The sequence below is a fragment of the Lissotriton helveticus genome (genome assembly GCF_964261635.1).
Source record: "Lissotriton helveticus chromosome 1_1 unlocalized genomic scaffold, aLisHel1.1 SUPER_1_unloc_85, whole genome shotgun sequence".
In the NCBI taxonomy this organism is placed as follows: Eukaryota; Metazoa; Chordata; class Amphibia; order Caudata; family Salamandridae; genus Lissotriton; species Lissotriton helveticus.
Genome location: NW_027611731.1, coordinates 543,134 through 565,375, shown reverse-complemented (window position 1 = coordinate 565,375; position 22,242 = coordinate 543,134). Strand labels below are relative to the sequence as shown.

The 22,242-nt window shown below is 46.1% G+C and overlaps 1 protein-coding gene and 1 long non-coding RNA gene across 2 annotated transcripts in view; one reads left to right on the top strand and one right to left on the bottom strand.

The window, feature by feature from the left end:
- Window positions 1–12,208, bottom strand: part of LOC144806555 (uncharacterized) — a 41,132-nt gene extending 28,924 nt beyond the window's left edge. Inside the window, exon 1 of the long non-coding RNA XR_013605832.1 lies at window positions 12,147–12,208. This is a non-coding gene — a long non-coding RNA (uncharacterized LOC144806555). The remainder of the gene's footprint in view (window positions 1–12,146) is intronic.
- A 682-nt stretch (window positions 12,209–12,890) lies between these two features.
- Window positions 12,891–22,242, top strand: part of LOC144806551 (uncharacterized) — a 64,001-nt gene continuing 54,649 nt past the window's right edge. Inside the window, exon 1 of the mRNA XM_078672891.1 lies at window positions 12,891–13,417. The gene's annotated coding sequence lies outside the window, so the exon portion shown is untranslated. The remainder of the gene's footprint in view (window positions 13,418–22,242) is intronic.

The following is a 22,242-nucleotide window of genomic DNA, read 5'->3' as shown; positions in this document are numbered from 1 at the left end:
CGTTAACGTCATCCTCAACAGATATGTCTTTTCTGAACAGTACATGTTTCCCAGACAAGCAAGGTCTTCCCCACAGAACAGGGTTAGATCTAGAAAATGAAGTTTATAATTTGGGTAATTATTCTTCGAATTTTATGGTCCTGAATGTTCAGTCTGATTCTACTCCAGACTTACCTGCTATGTCAGTACTACCAGTCAAAGGTGAATTATGTGTCCGAAATAATGGTTCCGTACATGTAGGCCATAGTGATTGTACTACTATTGTCAAGTATAGTGACAGTGGGAAATCTATTTTCAAAGCTTCACGTCACTCTTATTTTGTTTGTGGTCAGACCGCATATGTTCGTCTGCCCCTTGATTGGGATGGTACATGTTACATTGCCTTCCTACTGCCACCAGTTTTCCTAGCCCCACCTGACTATCATAGGAATTCCCACCTAGTACATACTAGACACAAGAGAAACCTCCCGATTGTCGATTATACTGAAACTGCTCTAGAACAATATATAGATATCAATAAAGGTGTCTTCCCCTACTTAGGTACTGTTGTAAATAGTAAACTGATACGTAGATTAACCAGAACCCTTGAAGCAGTAGTGATTGAGACTACTTCTGCTCTAAGTAACTTAACCGAAGAGCAATCCTTTATGAGAATTGTCGTGCTCCAGAATCGTCTCGTCCTTGACGTCATACTGGCCGATAGGGGCGGGGCATGTAGAGTCATCGGATCTAGTTGCTGCATTTTCATTCCTCATAACGCACCGTCTGTTTATTCAGCTATTACCAGACTCCATAAAATTGCCCATATGTTACACCAAGATCCAGGCACCTGGACGTGGTCCGGTTGGTTCTGGAATATAATTTCCGCCTGGGGATGGAAAGTATTGTCATTTCTAGGTATTGCAGTAGCGATCATATTCAGTTGCTGCCTCTGTTTACAATGTGGCCCTGCGATTTGCGGCATTTGTGCTACCTCTTGTATTCCTAGTCCCAAGTCCCGTTCTAAATCCCGTTCCAAGAAAATTCGAGACGAGCAAATGATACTGTATGAAATGATAGATGGTATCATGAATATTGATGTTTCCTGATGGAAACGTAGTGACAAGGAGGGAATGTGGAAAAGTAAATTTTGCCATGTTCTGTGTCCCTACGTGTCCTCCATCTTATGTTATGTGTGCATGATTAAATATGCATATGTATCCCCATGTTTGATTAAAGACGCAATTACAGTTGTGTCCATCTCTAGTATGCCAGTTTCCAGTTCTCGTGAAAGCTACGAGTATTAGGCCTATGTAAAGTTACGTTGCCACGTTTCTCAGTGTGCACGTTATTTTATTGTAAAGTCCCCGTTTCTAGGCCTCAAAAGGGCCCGGACACCAGATTCAGCTCCTGTCTTCTGAATCCTCGCTGAGGAGCGATACAGCCCCCACCTGTATCCTCGACCCTTCACTTACTTCCTGCCTCGCAGTGCCCGGCTCAGCCTGGCTCTGCCTGTTAGTCTGCCAAGAGTATGTTATGATTCTAGTTATCAGTCCAGCCCTCCTTCTTTGCATTCCTAAGCTACTGAATCGCATCAATAGTTTCCGTCATTGTCTAGCCTTTACGTCTCCATGTAAGAGAAAATACTGCATTTAATGGTCATTAAATATTCTTCATCACGCACTACATGTAGAATAATGCATGCTCCAGTCTTAGAGTCCGTTAGCCTTTACCCCGATAACTTTTGGATTCTATCAACATGTTCTCTAAACATCAGATACTAGATACTGTTTAGGTACATGTCGCCCTGACTCTCCAGACTTCAGTCTCTGCTCCTAGCACAGAGTTCATAGCCCCCAGCTTCTCCTAGTAACACGTCATTGTCAGTTTGCGCGCACCATTAGGTTAGAGGTCCCGGCTCCTTAGGTAGCCCCCTCCATGTTTCCGCCCCATTTATGACATATTCTGCTACGTTTGCATCACATGTCTATGTATACGCCCCTGTTACACCCATTTTCACCCTTATCTTTCGCGACTGTTATTGACCACACCCACTGCTCCGCCTACTGTATTCATTGTAATGCAACTGTTTTAATATATATATTTGTGCACTGTTATTAAATGTTACGCCGATTCTGATCCTGCCCCCGGCAGCGCTGCCATCCCATTCCTGTGCAGGTTGTCCTGTTCCTGTCCCTTATGCTGTATTAAACCTGCAAACTCCTACTACCTCGAATCTTGACTCTTATTTATTGAGCTATCTGTTATTACTATGTCCAGTAAAACCTAGATCCGGTATTATTTATTTATATACCACAGCCTATAGATAGAAACGGCTCCCCCCCCACAACCCCCTATACCAATAACCATTTCAAATACCAACCCCACCAGGGATGGTGCTACTAGGTTAAACAAGTCCAGGGGCTCGAATCAGAACAGGTTGTCTAGTACCTCGTGCATTAATGTTCCTGCCGCCCCAAGTATGAATGGCTAATCAGCATGTCCTGAATCTGCCGCCCGCTGCTTGCCCTTATGTGTTGGTACTAGCAGGGGTACCTACTTTAAAGAGGGATCAGCATGAGTCATGGGACCAGCTATGCAATAAATGTACGGACTGGCTATCAAGGCATAGAAGCTTCCATGTATCCGAAATAAAGGATATTATTATGGCACGCAGGGTTGGGTGAGTTGGTGCATCTACAAAAAATTTCAAAGGGGGCAGTATTATAATTAACTTCCGCCGACCTTCTTTGGTGAGATACCTACTAAGGGGTTGTGAATTCATAACATCTAATAGCACTAACATATGCGCACTACCCCATGGTTATTTCTACAAACCAAATCATGCTCCTTTCACCAATAATTCCTCTTGAATTACTACCTCTAATAGGTTTAAATACCGAACGGCATCATAGTGAATGTGCTGGAGTTTTTCGAGCGAATCGATATACACAACCCTTTTCGAAATATATGGTAAAACTGATAAAGGTGTGTTCTTTCATATAAAACTCTCCCTGACTATGGCCAACAGAACAAAGAAGTGAATTATGAAGATAGAATAGAGCCCAAATTTACACAAAATATAAGAAAATTCGTGCTGAAGAGGAAAAGTGGTTCAAAAGCTGAATAAGTGAAGTCGCTCGTTAAATAGCTTGGTTTAAAAATTACAGCTGTGATATGTGGAGCCCAACTTAATATGAGGTCTCCCTGGAAAGATTACGTAGTTCACAATCACATGAATTGGAGGATATCCTGTATCCACCCGATAAGCAGAAAGTGATTCTGTCAAGGTCCTGAGGAAGGTGGTAAAAGCCCACCGAAACGCGCGTCGACCTAGCGTGTAAAACTGATAAAGGTGTGTTCCTTCATATAAAACTCTCCCTGACTATGGCCAACAGAACAAAGAAGTGAATTATGAAGATAGAATAGAGCCCAAATTTACACAAAATATAAGAAAATTCGTGCTGAAGAGGAAAAGTGGTTCAAAATCTGAATAAGTGAAGTCGCTCGTTAAATAGCTTGGATTAAAGATTACAGCTGTGATATGTGGAGCCCAACTTAATATGAGGTCTCCCTGGAAAGATTACGTAGTTCACAGTCACATGAATTGGAGGATATCCTGTATCCACCCGATAAGCAGAAAGTGATTCTATCAAGGTCCTGAGGAAGGTGGTATAAGCCCACTGAAACGCGCGTCGACCTAGCGTGTAATCCTACATAACACTCTGTGGTTGTTACTCAGTCAGAGTTGTTCTCTGTTAAACCTTATGCACAGAAGGAGAAGTTGGTTGTTAAATGGTTTGTATGCAAGTATATGTATGAATGACTGGTGAATTTGGTGTGGGTATCGGGGTAGTTTTATTAAGTTTTTTGTATTGTATAAAAAAAATGAAAAAAACGTATCATGATGATGATGTATGTTTTTATATCTGTCCTAATTGACTAAAAAGAATACAATGAATTTGTAAGAAAAGAAATGTTGCTATATGAAAAGTTCTTGTGATATATATACTCACTTTTTACCCCAAAAAAAGAAATACATTTTGATAAATACATAAACACTTGTTATTGGCATATCTTGTAGGACATGTAATATGTATATGAACTAAGATACTATGTTTAAAATATGAAAGCCACAAGGGAAATTCGTTATTTTTTGTGTATTGATATTTTCCCCTCTTTTCCCTGGCTCTAAGTAAATTGAGAGGGGGTCCCCATTTTCATACTACCTCTAATAGGTTCCAGGTCTTGTCTGTATTAGAGACCCAAGACTGACTATCAACTTTTGGGGAAAATACTGATCCTGCTATTAGGTTACCTCATGCCCTGCCAGAAACTGAGGGTACTATTCCCACAAACCACTTATCCCCCCTATGTAAACGAAGGCCTCAGCAAGTTCAGACCTCAGTATCTTAAGCTGGAATGTTGCAAGGTTGTTCTCTAAACTTCACCAGCCAGATTGGGTACAACTTATTAAAGACCAAGATATCCTTTTATTTCAGGAAACATGGGTCACAAAAGAATTGCATATTGAGGGGTTTGAATGCCATAATATCCTATCAACAACCCCAAAGCAGGGTCGACCATTTGGGGGTTTATCAATCTGGGTCAATATTAAGACAGGGGGATGCATAAAAACTGTACATACAGATAACAATAATTTTCTAGGCATATTATTTAATAGTGGAATTTCCTTTTGGATAATTAATGTTTATAACAATGATTTTCATTCTGTTCCAAATATGCATTTTATAAATGTGATTAATTTTATTGCATCTATTGGAAAATCCAAAGACTCTTTCAAGTCAGTAGGAATCTGTCTGGGGCGATTTTAATGCTAAGCTATCTTACTCATGGTCAAGCGAATATTCACACAGCAGCAGACAAACATGCAATGGGGTAGAGAGCTAATGGACTATTTGAACACTCTTAACTTAATTAATGTTATAGAAATTGATGCAACTACAAAAGATAATGCCCCCCCTGAACCGACATTCAGAGGAAGGGGCTGTTCATCTACAATTGATAATGTTTTTATCTCCCCCGCTTTTGAAGCAGCTAACTTAAAGCCGAAATTATGGCCACAATCTTTGGGGAGCATAACCCAATACAAATAACGTTACGGATGTCTCCAGTTCCAACGCCTCAGACAGAATGTGGTGCTGGAGATCTATCACCATCCACAGATAATTGCAGGCATTAATAACGCAGAACGATTCAGTTCGATTCAGTTCTATGGTTAGTGGAAACATGAATCTTATTAACATCTGCTTAAAGGCCCTGTTGCACACCCAGTGGCTATCAGCGCTTTTACCGAACTCAGTAGAGCCATTAAATCCTTGCTGTCTAAACCCATTTGTACAGTACTGCGCGAACCTAGATGGTTCAATCAGGAGTGCTCAATTGTCAACAGGAAGCTCCGCAAGGCCCGATCTCAAAGCCCTAGGTGTAATGATTTGGTCAAGTCCTTAAGGTTGACATATAAGCAGGCTATTGCTAATAGAAGGAACAGTTATTAGATGTGTACTGGGATGCGCTCATTAATGCTCCCAGCTTAAATAATGGGAATATATTTTGGACTACCATTAAAGAGTTAAGATCAATGGGACAACCGTTAACTCCCATCAGCTGCAACATAATGAGCGCTACCTGGGAGAGTCACTTTTCCACTATTTACCAAGAGCCTGCTTTTTAATCCGACCCTTTTATTAACAGGGTGCCACCTGGAGTCTCATTATCAATAAACGAGGTTGAAGAGGCTATACGTCAGAGTGCGGGCAATAAAACTCCAGGCCCTTATGGGTTGCCCATCAATCTTATTAAATATAAACCAGATTTTTGGGCCCCACTGTAGTTAAATATTTTTAATATTCTAACCAAAGCCCCACTGCCTAACACATGGTCTACTAGCACGATCGTTCTCATTTTAAAAAGGGCGATTGTACACAACTTTGTTGCTGTAGACCACGGGTACTCATAAGCAGCAGCCCAGCAAGCCTTCCCTGGCGGCCCAGGGACCTTGCAGATTATTTAACTGTGTTTTTAAAAAATAAAACAATTAATGTGTCCTGCGTGCCGCGACTCTGAGACTCTGCAGCTCTGTGGGGGCCCGGGCATTCCAGTGATAGTCAGAGTGCAGCTGCAGGGGCCTAAGAGGTGAAATAAAAAAGCCTCATTAACATACAAATGGTCTTTTAAAAGACCTGTGAATTGCTCGAGTGTGACTGTGTGTGTGTGCCCGGAAGCTGTCTCAGCCCGGGCACACTCAGGCAGGGTCAGATGAAGAGGGTGATAGAGGGAGGTAGAGGTAGAGGGAGAGGGAGAGAGTGAAGGGGGGAGAGGGAGGGAGAGCAAGGGAGGGAGGGAAAGGGAGGGAGAGCGATGGATAGCGAGGGAGGGAAAGGGAGGCAGACAGAGGGAGAGCGAGGGAGGGAGGGAAAGGGAGGGAGAGCGAGGGAGAGCGAGGGAAAGGGAGGCAGACAGAGGGAGAGCGAGGGAGGGAGGGAAATGGAGGGAGAGCAAGGGAGGGAAGGAAACGGAAGCAGACAGAGGGAGGGAGGGGAAAGGGAGGCAGACAGAGGGAGAGCGAGGGAAGGAGGGAACGGGAGGGAACGGGAGGGAGAGCGAGGGAGGGAGGGAGGGAAAGGGAGGCAGACAGAAGGAGAGCGAGTGAGGGAGGGAAAGGGAGGCAGACAAAGGGAGAGCGAGGGAGGGAGACAGGGATGAAGGGAAAGGGAGGGGGAGGGAGAGCGAGGGAGACAGAGGAAGGGAGTGAAAGGGAGGGAAAGCGAGGGAGGGAGGGAGGGAAAGGGATGGAGAGCGAGGGAGGGAGGGAAAGGGAGGCAGACAGAGGGAGAGCGAGGGAGGAAGGGAGAGCGAGGGAGAGCAAGGGAGGGAGAGAAAGGGAGGCAGACAGAGGGAGAGCGAGGGAGGGAGACAGGGAGGGAGGGAAAGAGAGGGAGAGTGAGGGAGGGAGGGAAAGGGAGGCAGACAGAGGGAGAGCGAGGGAGGGAAGGAAAGGGAGGCAGTCAGAGGGAGAGGGAGGGAGGGAAAGGGAGGGAGAGCGAGGGAGGGCGGGAAAGGGAGGCAGACAGAGGAAGGGCGAGGGATGGAAGGAAAGGAGGGAGAGAAAGGGAGCCAGACAGAGGGAGAGCGAGAGAGGGAAGGAAAGGAGGGAGGGAAAGGGAGGCAGACAGAGGGAGAGTGAGGGAGGGAGGGAAAGGGAGGCAGAGAGAGGGAGACAGAGAAAGGGAGACAGAAAGAGGGAGACAAAGAGAGGGGGAGACAGACAGAGGGAGACAAAGAGAGGAAGAGGGAGGGAAACAGAGGGAGACAGAGGGAGACAAAGAGAGGGAGAGGGAGGGAAACAGAGGGAGACAGAGGGAGACAAAGAGAGGGAGAGGGAGGGAGACAGAGAAAGGGAGAGGGAGACAAAGAGAGGGAGAGGGAATGAAACAGAGAAAGGGAGAGGGAGGAAGACAGAGGGTGACAGTCAGAGGGAGGGAGGAGGGTGACAGTCAAGAGGGAGGAGGGTGACTGACAGAGGGAGGAGGGTGACAGACAGAAGGAGGGAGGAGGGTGACAGAGGGAGGAGAGTGACAGACAGAGGGAGGGTGGGAGGAGGGTGATAGACAGAGGGAGGGAGGGAGGAGGGTGATAGACAGAGGGAGGGAGGAGAGAGGGAGGCGGGTGACAGACAGAGGGAGGGATGAGGGTGACAGACAGAGGGAGGGAGGCGGGAGGGCGACAGAGTGAGGAGGGCGACAGAGAGGGAGAAGGAAGGAGAGAGAGGAAGACAGAGAGGGAGAGGGAAGGAGAGAGAGGGAGACAGAGAGGGAGAGACAGCGAGAGAGAGGGAGTGAGACAGTCAGAGTGAGTGAGACACAGGGAGTCAGGGAGGGAGATAGAGGGAGTGAGAGGGAGTGAGACAGTCTGAGTGAGAGAGAGAGGGAGGGAGAGAAGAAGAGAGAGGGAGAGAGAGAGATGTGTGTATGCTGGGTCTGGTGGCTCAGTGGACGAAGGCGTCCTCTGCAGGGACCTGTGTTCAACCTCACAGTTTTTTTGTTTCTCTAGCCCCGCCCCCTCCCCCACTGACCCCGCCCCCCCAGTGCGGCCCTCGGACACAAACCACACTGTAAATTTGGCCCCCGAGAGAAAGTTTGTGAGTACCCATGCTGTAGACCGATCTCCCTCATAGATAACACCCTTAAAATTTTAGGCAGAGTTTTATACACAAAAATTTTAACCTGGACAGAGGACAATCAGATTTTAGCACAATGCCAACTAGGTTTCATGGGTAAAGTTGGCACAAACGAGCAAAGTCTTAATCTTAATTTGATCATAGGGAAGTACACTATTGCCCAGCACTCGCCACTTAACTTAGCTTTTATGGACCTGTCCTCATCTTTTGATTTTGTCAATAGGTCCCGTCTAAGGTTCATCCTTTTAGAATATGGACTGGATGAGGCCCTTGTTCATTTTTTAGCCTATCTCCATACGGACCAGAAAGCACGGGTCAGGATTGGTGGTGGGGGAGAAGTTTCCAATTACATCAGTGTAGATAGAGGGGTCAGACAGGGGTGTGCTCTGACCTCTTTTCTATTTATCATATATATATAAACAATTTACATAAATCACTGATCACGCAAACTAATGATGTTCCCAGAATTCAAGGCAAACCTCTCCCAGTGCTTTTATACACAGATGATGCGGTTTTAATTGGTCGCACACCAAATGCACTACGCACTTTAGTTCGAGGTTTCACAGATTTTATGTCCGGCCTAGATTTATGCACAAATTTTAAGAAATCTTTTATAATGCCTTGTGGGCCAAGGAAATATCCTTTAAATGTTATCTCTGTGGGCGACCAAAAATTAACTTGCACTGCTACTTTCCCTTATCTGGGAAAGGTCTTCGCTGTGAACGGCACCTGGTGTGAACACTTGGCATATTGTAAAAGTAAGATCTCGAGGGCCTTTAACTCAATCCTTAGTCTCCTCCGCCCTAAAAGATCGGGAACAATTCCAGCCTTTTTAAAGATTTTTAAGATCCAGTGTGTACCAATAGCTACCCATGGGGCAGAGGTATGGGGTGTTGCCAAATGCTCTTGCGTCCCATCAGAGGAAAATATTTTGTAGAAAACTCTTGGGCGCTCCAATCTCCACCTCTTTGTACATATGCCAAGGCGAACTGAAATTTGGATATATTGAAGACATCACAAGGGCCTGCCCCACACTATTTTGGCTATCCATAATGAAGAATCCCGAGGCTTGTCTCACAAGGGACATAATAGATGATAGTCTTCACTGTAAGAAAGGGATGGCTATTCAATGGCTTCCTGGGGTAGTTAAGAGTCTGGAAAGTGTTAACCTTGGTAGACTGTTTGCCAATTCGAACACAGCTGTAACAATGAACAAAAAAGTTTTAACCCCTTCGCTGCGGCGGCAATTCCGCCGCAGCGCTAAGGGGCAGGGGGGGCCGCGCGGTGCTCCCATGCTCGTGACGGAACCGCTCCGTCACGTGCCTCGGGCAAGCGCTGTGCTTGTGATGGAGCGGTTCCGTCATGGCCCCGCCCGCTCAATAGAACGCGCCGCGCAGGTGCGAAATCAGCGCCGCGCAGGTGCGCCGAGCGGGCCGTGAGGGAACCGCTCCATCATCAGCACAGCGCATCCGAGGCTGGTGACGGAGCGGTTCCGTCACTAGCATAGGAGGGGTGAAAGACAGCATTGTACGTACTTTATAGTGCAGAAATACTAGAAAGGGAATTGAATAAACAAACTGTTGCAAAATGTATATCCATTGCGTACCCTGAGCATTGTCTACCAAGTTATATTGCACTACCCATGTCCCAATGGGAGAGAGGCCTCCTATTCCGTCTAAGAGCTGGGACAGTAAGATATTTGCTTTGTTTTCCCTATGGGTATAACGCAAAACTTGCCTCCCTGCCATGTCCATGTGATGGTCACAGCGGTCAAACACTTTTACACTTTTTATTCTTTAGTAGATACTATATGAAATATGCACAATGGTTGCTAATTCCGTATTTTCACCTATTAATTTAACAGACGCTCTTGACTGCAAATTTAAATTGGACAATGTTGAATTGATCTGGAGCATTGGCACCTTTTTGAGAGTAGCTACGGGTGCCCGGAAATCTATGTGTGATCTATGAAGTCATTCGTATAGTACTATTCACAATATGCACTTGACCTAGGTTTACTGTATTTTGCTACATTATGGATTGGTTATTGCTATCTATTTAATCTATTTATTTTTCTAATGTTTTTTATCCTGTACATGTGTTACTTTTATGGATACGTTGCTATCTGAATAAAGTCTTCTGGATTAGGAACGGATTGGCTACTCTCAGTCCTCTCACTCTTGAATGGGATTAGAAGTGTTTCTTTAAGTTAGCTGCTGCTTATGGCTTTCCCTGACAGTGCTCTGTGGATAACTCATGTTCCTGCAGCTAGCAGATAATTAATTTCCAAGTTCGGGGGCTCTCTGAGAGGCACAGTGACAAGAGCTGACACACAACGTTTTGTGTATTAAGTTTATGTGCAGGTCAGTAATGTAACAAAACTTGAGCCATCCCCCCACTCCTCCCTGCAAAAAACATGGACGCCCTCCTTCCCCCAGACTGTTAGGACCCCTCAGGCCAAAATGAACCAAGTGCTTGAAGGACCTTCCTCCCCATCTTGCTCTTTTTATTCTGCCCTGTTGCATAAGAAGATCCTCTGATGAGCTTATAGTCCTACTCGGATTTCCCCTATCCAGACTTAACACCCCCGCTGGCATCAGTGCGGCCCTCGGTCACACCATAAACCAAACTTTGCGGCCCCCGGGAAAATGTGAGTACCCGTGATCTAGATCAACAAAAGGCGGGAGTAGTTAGACGCTAGGACGAAACAGAAGCATGCATCTCTAAAAGGCACAAACAGGAACCAATGAAAACAAGCATTGGCATAGCCAATAGGTCTTGCCTTTGGGACCTTATAAGTGTTTAACCATGCAACAGTTGATGTTGTTGCACCAAGGATATTGTGCTGGATAACTAAACACTTTAAGGTCCCAAAGGCGAGCCCTACTCGCTATGCCAATGCTTGTTTACCTGATGGGCATTGGCTGACCGCTACCTGGTTACTGAGGTCCTAGTGAGGTTGAGACATATTTGAGGGAGTTTTAGCCAAATCAGATTCTGCCGTGCACGCCCAAGCCTAGGTAGCAATGAAGTGCAGTTGTTAGTGCTGACTGTGAGTGTGTTCTTTCACTGTGGGGAGAGGAGTTGGCCTAACGGCTAGGGCGCTTGACCTCGGATCTGGGTTCGAGTCTCGGTAATGACGCCAAACATCCTGTGATTCTGGGCAAATCACTTAATCTCCCCGTGCCTAACAAAAATGAATGTGTGTCCACATGTAACGTAACTGGTGCTATGTAAAGCGCTCTGATACCCGATTTGGGTCAAGTTTGTGCTATATAAAACTCTGCAAAACCCCCCAAAAAATCTGAGCTACTTTCAATCGACGTTTACTCTGGTGAAAGCCAAAAACGGAATTCAAGTCGATCTTCTCATCAGACAGACTTTTCAGGCGAAAAAAAAATGTCCCCGTTTGCTGAGGCCTTCAAAATAGTTACCCAACTCCAGCAGTGAGGGCCAATGAGCATTGTTGATACAAAATAATCATGTCTAATGATCGATGCAGACAACAAAAAATAAAAAAATGAATGCCGTGACAGCACGCTTGAGACCCTACCAGCACCAGACAATCGTTCTCAGGTAATGCGGCGAGAATCTGGAACTCGCTTCCTCCTTCGCTCCGTGCCATCTCCTCCATCCAGATCTTCAAAGCGGACCTCAAATCTCTTCTATTCCAGACACTTTCAGAACTAATTCTCTCCTCCAGACCCCGCCAGGAAGTTCTTTAGTCTTTGTAAATTTGTCACATATATTTATATTTTTGTTTGTACATCCTGTGCTTGCTGTGCTTGAGATTGTGTTCCTTTTGTCTGCGTAGTTTTGATTCTATGGCCTTCTATTTTTGTTTGTTCCATCCTGTAACAGTTCTCTCATGTAACGTCACTGGTTCTATTGGTTCTATTGTACGGTGCTGTGACACCTTCGGGTAAGGCCCCCGCTTTATAAGAATGCATTAAATAAATGACCTCACCTGGGGTTTCATGTGGGTGCTGTGCTCTCTGTTGTGAGTCGCGTTCAAAGGCCTGCGGATAAACAACTGCGCATGCGCCAAGGACAGACAGGCTTCCCACAGCGCAGGCTAAAGATACCTTGGATTAACTGCGCATGCGCTGAGGACAGATACAGTATCTTGTAGCGACGCGCGGGTTTAAAGAGGGCCTGTGGATGAACAACTGCGCATGCGCGGACGACGGACATCGATGTTACTACAATCCAACTCCAGATGTCGATGCAAGAAAGATTCACAGCCCAGGCCCCGACAGCACGGAGCAGCACAGGCCCCGACAGCACGGAGAGCAGTAAAGGGCGACAGTTCAGTGCCAGCACAGGTAGGACGGGGTCCGCGCAGGGACTCAAAGAAGCACAAGAATGAGGGACACAATGAATGAGATACAACTGAGATGTATTTAAGCGGAAAGCAAATCGGTTCGGCTCCTCTATGGGGGGTGTCTTTGCTGTGCGCAGGCGCAGTGAGACCGATATCTATCGTCCGCGCAGGCGCAGTGAGACCTAGCGCCCACTGCTCAGAGCAGAACACACTCCTCTATCTGGGGGTATGTGTCTTTCGTGTGCGCATGCGCACTAAGACCGAGCGCCATCTGTCCAGGGCAGTCACTGTCCGTACTCGACTCCTCTATGGGGGGGGTGTCTCTCCTCTGCGCAGGCGCTTGATGATGAGCAGATGATCCTATGGCCAAATCTGTGAGTTGTTATCTCTTGTGCAGCGGCACCACCAGAGTGGAGCTCTGGCGTATCCAGGGTGCCTTCGTGGGCGTGCAGCACCACCGCAGCCATCTGCCTTCTTCCCGCTTGATATAAGGATATGGTTCAGCAGTATGTTTTTATTTAAATACAACAATTGCAACTGCCAAGTCCCCCATGCCGGAATGCCAGTGGACAACTTAATTTATGGCCTTCTCGACACGTGCTGCCCTCTTTGTATGTGTGTGGAAGGTCACCTGTTTGTGTCCAGTGGTCGGTGAGAGCTTGCTGTATCTTTAAAAGGCACACAGCACGGGCCTGCCCTGAACTCCAGTGTGCAAAGACAAGAGCTCTCAGGATAACTTCTACAGTACTTCAGACAGAGATGAGAATCCGCAACTGAACGCTCCTATCTTCATCAGCAATTGGCCTGGGCATCTGTCGGCTGTGAGCATGTGCGATTCCACAGACTGCTGCTTGGATAGCATCAGTATGATGCAGTAATTATTTTTCAAGGCACTGCCTTTGTTGAGGGAGTTGGTAAGTGAAAGGAAACTCATGATTCATGTTATCGCTTTTGTCTAGTAGCAGTTGCCATAAAGTAACTCAGAGGATTAATGTAGGTGCTGCAAAGAACGTGTACTATGCATATAATGTGGATAGCTCAATGGGTTACTGCTTTTGTCACATAAATCCTTTTATTGCTTGGTGATCAGCCCCACCTGACGCTGAGCTGTGGTGAGGTGCTGTGCTTACAATATATGGGTTTAAAAGCACCAGCTGCATAGTTACTTATGTGTCTATCACTTTTCTAGGCAACAATAAACATTTCAAAGATAACTGATGATAAATGTGCCTGTTGCAAAGAAATCACAGTTTTGTCCACTGGCAGTTTGACTCCTCATAAAGCAGCACAGAGGGTTAATATGCCTGCTTCAAAGAAAGTGTACCACCAGCTAATATGGATAATTTCATGGGTTACTGCATTTATCACAAGGGACTAAGTTAGCGCCCTTCCATTTTAACTGCTTTGCAACAGCTTTAAGATCTATTTAGAGTCTCTTGTTGCTCAAATGGGTGTTATTTCTGCTATGTATCTTATTTCCATTGCTTGATTTTGCTTATGCGTAAGTGTCACTTAAAGTGTCACACATTTGGCCTTGAATGTCACTCATAAGTACACTAAATCATGAAAATGTCACACATAAGCAATCTGAAACCTTGGCAGCTATGTTACTGTTTTTGCTGCCCTTTGTTCAGTGTTGCTGCTGGGCAGGACACTGATTGGGCAATTTGGACACTTCAAACCTCAATGGAGATCTATATGAAGTGCTGACATTCTGTGAAACAAAGAGATCGCCCTTTCAAGTGGGGATAGCATGTAATCCTGACCTAAAAAAGTTAAAAGGCATCTCCTTTTCAACATTGTCTCTCTTAACATTCCTTTGTGATACGGACTGTAGAGCACCCAGTACTTGTAACTGTCATGCTGCTTTACTTCAGCCACTATCTTGCATTAAAGCTCCCATATTGCATCTATCCAGGATCCGCTAAATGAACCTTTGCCACCATGTGCTAATTTTCTGGTACATGAGTCAGAAGTGCCTGTTGAGGATGTGGGTGGGGCATCTAGAGTAAGTGGGTGGAGCCGATGAAAGTGGGTGTGGCCTCCCCCCCAAAAATTGAGCACCTGCACTTCATATTTTACAAATTAAGCACTGGTTATGTGGAATCAGAATGAATGGCAATTTGGTTGGGAGAATTATTTAAGGATTAAACGGCATGCAGGAAGATTTCAAAACAGAAATTAATTGAGATTTTTATGCGGAGGGCTCAGTATCTTCAGAGGGAAAGGAATTACAGAAAAAGACGGTCCTCGCATATCATTTGATTCCCCCGGGCAAGAGGGCGGATAATCCTATCGAGCAAGAACCACTACGTGCTGGATAGGAACTACTGAGATTTTGTCTGACTCTCCTCCCCTTGAGGTTAGGTTATACGGAGAGAAGATTCAAACACTCAGATTTGATCCTGTGCCCCTGTGACAACCATTCCCCCCAATGTGACCTGTACCTAGTCTTGTTTTGTGGGTTTTATAAGACAGGAAGAGAACTTTAGAGTAGTGATTGCAACAACAGTGAAAGCATTCCCTAGCGCACTGCTCAACGTTCTCCTGGACCACCCAGGATTCCTTATATGAATAATCCAAAAGGTCAATAGTTCAAATTATCCAGTACTCTTATTTTATTCATGAAGTGTTCGGATATTACTATTCAATTCTTTTGGCTTTAAATTTTAATTTCATCTCTGTTCACAATTTACATCGTCAGTCCAATGCATTTCGGGCATCTTGGCCCTTCATCTGGGACAATAAAGCTGAAAACAATGTACAGTAAACGTATAATCAATACCCATGAAAGTAAAGTATTAACCAAAGAATAATATATCATGCACACTTGGTGTGAAAACAGTTGTGTACATCAGTGAAATCCCCAAGTGACTCTGTGCACAAGTGTGGATAAAAACGGTAAACAGAAAAGATAGCCCTCAGTCACTCACACGTATATAAATTTCAAGTGAATGTTGTCTTAGACGCGAACAAATTACAAAGCTGTGAAATGCAAAATGTTGTTAGTTCATCTCCTGTTCCTATAATCGCATTCACTAACTATCGTTTACTGCACAGTTAAGCAAACTTACTTGTTAGATGCGAAAGCGTCTCCTTCAAAGTCTCTCCCGCCATACGGCCAGTGTGTAATGTTTCAAAAGCGACCGCGGTAGCTGCCACTCATCGTGTTTAATGCATTGTGTGCGTGTGCGAGGTTTGTAAGCTGTCCAGTAATTGGTCTAGCACCGATCACATGATCGGATGGCGGCCAATCAAATCTTAATGGACATTTCTCATAACACTACAGTGTGTGTGAAAACTCGGTCTAAATAAAGTTCTGTGATATCTAAACAAAGAGAATTGGAGTGCTAAAAAAACCGAATCAACGCAAACTCTCGAGAGAAACCCAATGATTCTCAGGGTATTAAACAAAAGGATAGAGTTCACATCCTACATACAGGTTCAAGGCTTGTTCAAAAAGTCATCAGTTATAAATAACAAGTAAATTCGGTCCGGTCATTCAGACCGAATGGCTTATGGGAATTTAGTAAATACATCCAGTTATTTTCTCGTTGTAATAAAAAACAGTTAACGTCCTTCTATCCTTTTGATTTTAAAGCGCCACAATTTTAAACAATGCCAGGTGGCACGTTACTTCTTAAAATCTCTTTCTGATCCCTTTGTCTGTTTTTCGGTAGCCACCTTTTTGTGGGCCTGTATGAAAAGGAGAAAATCGCGAGGTTGGTTTTAACTAACAATTATATGCAGAAATGAGTAATTTGATGTAAACTAACTGGATTCGGTCTATGAGGCACATGATGCACTTTATGGGATAAAATGTCCTGTACAAATTATTTGATGTTCTTTTTAGATAATTCTACTTGCTGTAGGATTTTAACTTGTTATGACTGGGGCTGGTTGTTGATCACTGATTTAAATTGTGCTTTTATGATCTGTATTTAAGAGATCGAATACAGATTTTATTGATTGATTGTTTGCATGTGTGTCTCAGAGTCTCACCCCTCTGTGCTCCCTCTACCTGCTGCTTGGAGCTGCTGCTGCAGTGTCCCTGGCATGGCAGTGAGGAGCTCATGGTAATCCAAGGCCCGGGAGCAGTGTCTGTCCTCAGCGCATGCGCAGCTGTTAATACAAGGCCCTCTTGAAGGTGTCTGTCCTCAGCGCATGCGCAGCTGTTAATACAAGGCCCTCTTGAAGGTGTCTGTTCTCAGCGCATGCGCAGTTGTTAATCCAAGGCCCTTCTTAGCTCGTGCTCCGCTGCGGGACGCAGTGTCTGTCACTAGCGCATGCGCAGTTGTTAACCCATCAAGACCTCTTTAACCCGCGCTCTTAGTTAAGTCCTGGGGTTTTCAGTTTTTCTGAATGGAAGACAGTGTGGACGTTCCCAGTTGCTTCCCCTCTCGGTTGGACTCTCCAGGCCGTGCTTCCCTGCGGGCTGCTCAATTACACACTCTTTATGTTTCATGGGCTCCGCTATTCTCAGCGCATGCGCGGCCACAACGAGCAGACATCCCGCGCATGCGCACGTGTGACAAAGTGAGTGTCCTGCGCATGCGCAGCTACAGATCATCAGGGCGGCCCTTGTCCAGCGCGCGCTTTGTTGTCACGTGAGGCCCTTGGTGTGTCCTCTCCACCAGGCCGACACTGCCCCCTCGAAAGGACTCGAGGCAGTGGTGGTAGATCATTAACTTATGATTCCTGAGAGGGGGCGGGGCCTGTGGGTGTCAAGGCGGGGCCTGTGGCAGTGGGGGCGGGGCCTGTGGGTGTGGATGCTCCGTCTCTGCCGGGGGCGGGGTCAGTAAATATGGGGGCGGGGCCTGTGTGTGGGGCGGGGCCTGTGTGTGGGGCGGGGCCTGTGGGTGTGAATGCTCCTACTCGGGCGGGGGCAGTGAATGTGGGGGCGGGGCTTGTGGGTGTGGTGTCTGTGTGGGCGGGGCCTGTGGCAGTGGGGCGGGGGCCTGTGAGTTTGGGGCGGGGCACGTGGGCGTGGTCAGTGGATGTGGGGGCGGGGTCAAAACAATACACCTACACAGCCTGGAGGCATTGACTGTTTCGTGTTCCTCACTGGAGACTAGTTTGTCCTTACGCTTCAACTCTGGAATGTGTTTTTTTGGAACCCTAATCGCTCCAACTTTAGTTTGTATTGTGTAATTTTTGGTGGATTTATACTCTGTAAATATGTTACCATAATATCTAATCCTATATACTTCGCTCTATTGTAAAGCGCTCTGACTCCGCTGGGTAAAGTATGCGCTATAAAAAATGCCTAAATAAATCCAATGCCCTACGACCAGGCAGTTGGAGGCTCGTCGAGGCCTTGGGGCTCCCAGTCACACGTCCTCAGGCCTGTAGAGTTAAGACTGTTGCAGCTTTCAACTCAGAACTGGCAATTTCTCAGGCCCCGGCGGCCTGCTTTTGGAGGCTTCAGGCATGATTCTGAATGCCGCCGTAGTCCGCGAATCTCAAGTTGCACATTCTTACCTTTCTTCTGAGCCACCGCAACCACAGACTTTACCCACTTGCTGACCGCATCTATAAAATACGTTTTTGACACAAGTGTGTCCACATGAGTATCTTTTAATTTGGCTGATCTGGAGTTTGCAGCAAATATTTTTTTTAACCCTTGCGTGCGTGCGTTGGACAACAGCCGTCGCAAGCACTACCTCAGTAGTGCTGCGCACGTCCGTTAGCCGACACGGCCCCGCCTGCGCATTCGAACGCCCACACCGCAGCGGAATTGCCGCTGCAATAAACGGGTTAAAGCCATGCTCTTGTATTTACAATCAACAGAAGCTTGTGCCGTGAGGGCTGGTGCTGTTCCTGACCTCCCATTCATTTTGTGGAAGTGCCTGGACCAGTCTTCAGCGCGTTCCTTGCTCCCAAAAGGTGCTTCTCAGGCCCTAGACCCTTGCTGTGGTTCGGTGGGCTCCTAAATCAAGCTTTTGAACTCTTCATGAGTGGAAATGAGCCCATTCGCACCGGAATCCCACTGCTCGCACGGAACTTCAGCACAAGCCCCTGCCGCCTATCTCCTTGCACGGAGAGCATCAATCGATCTGGAAGACCAACAACATAAAGCTCCAGCCCAATCTTCTGCGACACCTGGCCTGCTCTTTGTGCCATGTCCACCACCGCCATCAACTCTCTCCTTACTCCTTACTCCCTGCGACCCTCTCCAAACTTGGCTCAAAACTTGAGAAGGTAAACCTTCAGCTGAACTAATCTGGGGCTCTATCTAATTCGCGCTCCATCGTGATCAGCGTGAATTTTTGACTTTAACCTGGCCCAGCATGACCAGATTGCCTCGGTTGACGCTTTATGTTTTTACGTGCTATATAGAAGTTTATACTTTAAAAATTCATATCTCCGGTTATACTGATTGGATCTTTGTCTTTTGGGTTTCGATTTGTTGATTAAACTGAACTCTATTTTTCTAACCTGGTGTTGATTTTGTGTGCTGTTTACGCTGTTTTACTGTTTGAAGTGTTGCACAAATACTTACACATTGCCTCTAAATTAAGCCTGACTGCTCTGTGCTAAGCTACCAGGGGGTTGACCACAGTTTAATTTGTGGTTTGCTTGTGCCTTATCCTGACACGGATTGTCGAATTCTGAAAAGGAGCATACAGTTATTACTAGATTATTTCATCTATTATGCTCAACCATGTAATTAACCCTGATGGATTTAGGGTCGATTTTTTTAAGAGAGGTTTTACAGTGGCTTTTTTCCAGATTGAGGGGTAGTTCCCTGTCCGAAACATGGCATTACAGATGTTAGTGAGCACCGGGGCTATCAGATTGGATAATGGTTTGAGGATGAATGGGGGACATGGATCCAAAGGTGATCCTGACTTAATAGTGTTCATAAGTTCTTTCATAGCCTGTTGGGATAGTGGGGAAAAAGCCTCAAAGGTTGGCTTAGGAGACGTGAGAGGGATCTCCAAGCAGGCTGAATCAGTGATAGTTCTTTTAGTAAAGTTGTTAAAGATGTCTTTGACCTTTGCCTTAAAAAATTCCGCTACCTTATTGTAGAAAATTTGAGATGGCTCTATGGTGGCAAGAGCTGGTGGATTGGCTAATTTTTTAACCACCTGATATAGCTGTTTGCTCGAATTTTGAGCTAGTTCTATCTGTGTACTATAAAAGTTACATTTTTCTGCAATTATGAGTTTTTTGTAGCTTGACAAAGCTTTCTTGTATGTATCTCTGTCATTGTTGTCGTATTTTATACGCCAACGCCTCTCCAGATTTCGGCATCGTTGTCTTTCAAGCCTTAGTGGTTCCGAGAACCACGGCCCGGAGGGTTTAGTGTGGTTTGGCCGCATCTTTATGTTAGGTGCTAAGCGGTTAAAGGCATTGTTCAGCCAATGTCCAAAGTTATTAGATGCTTTATGTGGATCAGATATGTCTTCTGGTCTCGTAGACTCCAAAGTATTATGTAAAACGGTGGAATCAAGGTTTTTCCAGTCGTAACATTTAATCTGGGGGCGGATGGGAGGGGATAAATGTTTATGATTCCTGACTAAGATCGTGAATTTCACTGCCGAGTGATCCGTCCATATAAGCGGGAACACTGTAGGGTAAGTCATATGAGAATTGTTTGTAAATAAGCCATCCAGAATGTGGCCTTCTTGATGAGTGGCTAAGGAGACCCGCTGTTCTAAGCCAGCGGCCGAGAAGTCCGAGATAAGAGTGGACGAGTCTTTATCTGCAAGATTTTCTAAATGAAAATTAAAGTCTCCCAATATTGTGTAGTCCGAATTGGCGGCTACTGGTTCTAATAGGAAATTGAGGGATTTCAGGAAGGGTATGCGTGAGGTAGGTGGTCGATACAACAGAGTTCCCTTAAAGGTTTGTGTAGGGGAGAGAGTAATAGTGAAACCTAAAACTTCAGCAAAATCGCAATCTAATGGTTCTGTTTTTATAGCTAAATTGGCTCGGTGTATAATGGCTAGACCACCGGCCCTTTTGCCGGATGATCTGTCTAGTCTAATCACATGATAGCCGTCGGGGTGGCTATACTAAAATCTGGGCCAGATGCTAGATCTGCCCAGGTCTCAGTTATAAACAGAACGTCTATATTTTGGTTAGCTATGAGTTCCGCCACGTCTTACCTATGTTTTATAAGAGAACGTGCATTTATAAGTGTGCAGATTGTGTTTATCTTCGTTTCTAGGGACCAGGAGGGATGCTTGCTGTAAGTAAGGTAACGTAATCTTAAATGAGCAGTTCAGACAGGCGTTAGAAAGTAAGTTACAAAAGGAATCAGTTTCAAAGTGAGTACAGCTCTTGTAATTTACAGTGTTTCCTATACTCAGAAGCTGCGCTCTGGAATAGGTTGTTACCTTCGTTGTGTAGTGGGTTCTGCGGGGGCTAGGGGATGTGGCGCACAGCGCGATCCCAACGTGGACTGGCGCAGACTGGCACCCCTTTGGCGCGTCTTCGGCGCGGTAGCGGCGCTCCCGCTGCGCTCGACCGCTGCGCTCGACCGCTGCGCTTCCGTGTAGCCATTTTTAAGGTCTAAGCCCCCTCCCCCAGCTGGAACGCTAACTCCGTTCTGGTCGGGGAGCCGGCCCTGAGGCACAATGGAGCTCTACCCTGCCCTCCACACAAACGGCACGGAGCCGCGGTGGAATGGGGCTAGGGGTACAGAGTAATCACAGTATTGCTAGTAGGTTAAAATAAATTTTAAAATAACAGTTGTTACATCAATTGCATCGGATTGCAGAAGGTGCGCTTTTAACAGGGGGAATTTTAAAAATACTGCGTTTAGCACTGGGCTTAACAAGCATGCAGAGGAGGATCCCCTCGCAAACTGCACGAGCTCTTCACAACAAACACACAAGGAGCTGCCACCACCTTGCTAGTCGCCCGAACCCCCAGTCACGCTTCTTCTTAAGGTCTAAGCCCCGCCCCCAGCTGGAACGTTAACTCCGTTCTGGTCGGGGAGCCGGCCCTGAGGCACAATGGAGCTCTACCCTGCCCTCCACACAAACGGCACGGATCCACGGTGGAACGGGGCTAGGGGTACTGTAGACACTTGTTCCCAGTTTCCGCCTTCTGAAGAGAAAACTGGGGATTAGTGGGTCCGTGGCTAAAATGAACAACAGAGGCGACAACGGGCAGCCCTGTCTCGTGCCACGTGAAAGTGAGAAGGGAGCCGTCAATGTACCATTTAGTTGGAGTCGGGCCAGCGGTTGACTGTATAGCAGGGCAGTCGTGGCAATGAAACCAAACGGCATCCCCATGCTCTCCATGATGGATAAAATAAAAGGCGATTCAAGGGAGTCAAATGCCTTTTCTGTATCAAATAGGATTGCCGCAGCAGGGATTTCCGGGTTGATTCTATGCAGAGTGTTCAATAATGTGCGTAGATTGAAGGCTGTCGAGCGATGGGTTATAAAACCAGACTGGGCCGGGGAAATGATAGATTCTATTAAGAGAGACAGGCGACATGCCAGACCCTTTGCCATTATTTTGTAGTCTAGGTTTAAGAGTGATAACGGTCGATAACAACCACATAGCAGGGGGTCCTTGCCATGTTTGGGGAGAAGAATGACGGCTGCCTCACGCAGGGTGGGAGGTAATATCTGCCTCTCCAGGGCTTCTGCATATACTTTAAGGAGATGGGGAATCAATAAATCTTTATAGGCCTTATAAAAATCCGCCGTGAAACCGTCAAGCCCCGGGACCGAGGAACTCTTCAGGGCAGAGATGCCTCATCAATGCTGTCCTAAGA